The sequence below is a fragment of the Aplysia californica genome, unplaced genomic scaffold, assembly GCF_000002075.1.
Source record: "Aplysia californica isolate F4 #8 unplaced genomic scaffold, AplCal3.0 scaffold00001, whole genome shotgun sequence".
NCBI classification, from domain to species: Eukaryota; Metazoa; Mollusca; class Gastropoda; order Aplysiida; family Aplysiidae; genus Aplysia; species Aplysia californica.
In genome coordinates this window covers 4,957,386-4,958,784 of record NW_004797271.1, presented here as the reverse complement: position 1 = coordinate 4,958,784, position 1,399 = coordinate 4,957,386, and the positions used below count along the sequence as shown (strand labels likewise).

The following is a 1,399-nucleotide window of genomic DNA, read 5'->3' as shown; positions in this document are numbered from 1 at the left end:
TGTGTGTGTGTGTGTGTGTGTGTGTGTGTGTGTGTGTGTGTGTGTGTGTGTTTGTGATTATGTTTGGTTTGGTAGGCCTATAAATCAATATGTGATAAATTTACAACATACTTGAAGTATACAGACATTAAGGATTACATTTTCAAGAAAGTTCACAAATGTGCAGTGTTTGCGATGGAAATGTTATGAAAACAGTGCACCAATTAAACGTTTGTAATGTATCTTCACTCGAAATTTAAAACCCCCAATATAAAGGAATCGTAGCACAAAGGATGGAAAATCAAGCATTTTATTCTTTTGTCTCAAGCTTTCATTATAAAGATTGTAAAATCTTGAATCACTTTTCTTTTTAACTGTGGGAAATTTTTGGGGTCGTGTTTTTATTTCATAATCAGTCTCGTTCAGTCGTCATTTGGCGTAAGTTAATATAGCGTCAATGTTTTAACTGTTATTTGTAAAGTTTTTGTTGTGTTGTTTTTTTAATGGATGTCATATTTCTCGCTTAACAAAGGTTGTCAAACCTCTGCAAATTACACTCTGTCTGAGGTCTGTATGTACAAAATACTGTTTTACGTCAAAGATTCTGTATAACAAGAATGGTTCACTTCTCTCCTTTAAACGATTAAAAAAGCGTCCTCAACATCCGGAGGTGCCCTCTTCGAAAAAAGCGCCCACTTTACGAAAGGAGTTATCTTACTGTGTGGGAAAAAATCAAAGGGAAACTAACAAGTTTTTGTTCAATTATAATAAAAATTTCGGAACAGCGCCTTTTTAAATAGTTACGCTAACAAAAATCCTCTTCAGATGAAAGGGGCGACAGTTTTCTTCGTTTAATTTGGCTTAGAACGAGAGGCGAGATGCCATTAAAATATAATAAACTCAAAACTCCACACTGGGCGAACCTGAACAGCTGATGCGAAAAGGGGTGCTATTCCTATTCTTTTTCTGGAGAAACGAAAGGGAGCTTTATAACAAAGACTGCAGCGACATCTGAACCAATGCGCGGACTTCCGCGGACACTTTTTTGGTCGAGTGAACTATCTTGTTATGTACCATCTTTGTTTACGTCCAAAATCTAGCCCAAACGAATACATGGATTCCGAATACGCCCTATGGCTTATAGAAATAGTGCGTATGTTTGTATACGTCATCGTGCACCGGCTCCCCCAGCAGCTGGCCCACTGGTGATGACGTCATCGTGGACATTTTACCAGAACCAGTCCATGAACATCCAATAGGGCCACTGGTTGTTGTTATTGTATGATGCTGGGGAAATGTAAGAGAGAGAGAGAGCTGTAAGTTGTGTGCATAGGAACTGTTAACATCTTTGAAATGGTGCGAAATACATAGATTTAGTCCCATTCGTAACTTTGAAGTGACATTAGAATTGTGACTACCC

The 1,399-nt window shown here is 38.0% G+C and overlaps 1 long non-coding RNA gene across 1 annotated transcript in view; it reads right to left on the bottom strand.

Annotated features, from left to right (window-relative positions):
• Positions 1-14: 14 nt before the first annotated feature.
• The window catches only part of LOC106012852, a 4,329-nt gene continuing 2,944 nt past the window's right edge, over positions 15-1,399 (bottom strand). Inside the window, exon 3 of the long non-coding RNA XR_001185179.1 lies at positions 15-1,266. This is a non-coding gene — a long non-coding RNA (uncharacterized LOC106012852). The remainder of the gene's footprint in view (positions 1,267-1,399) is intronic.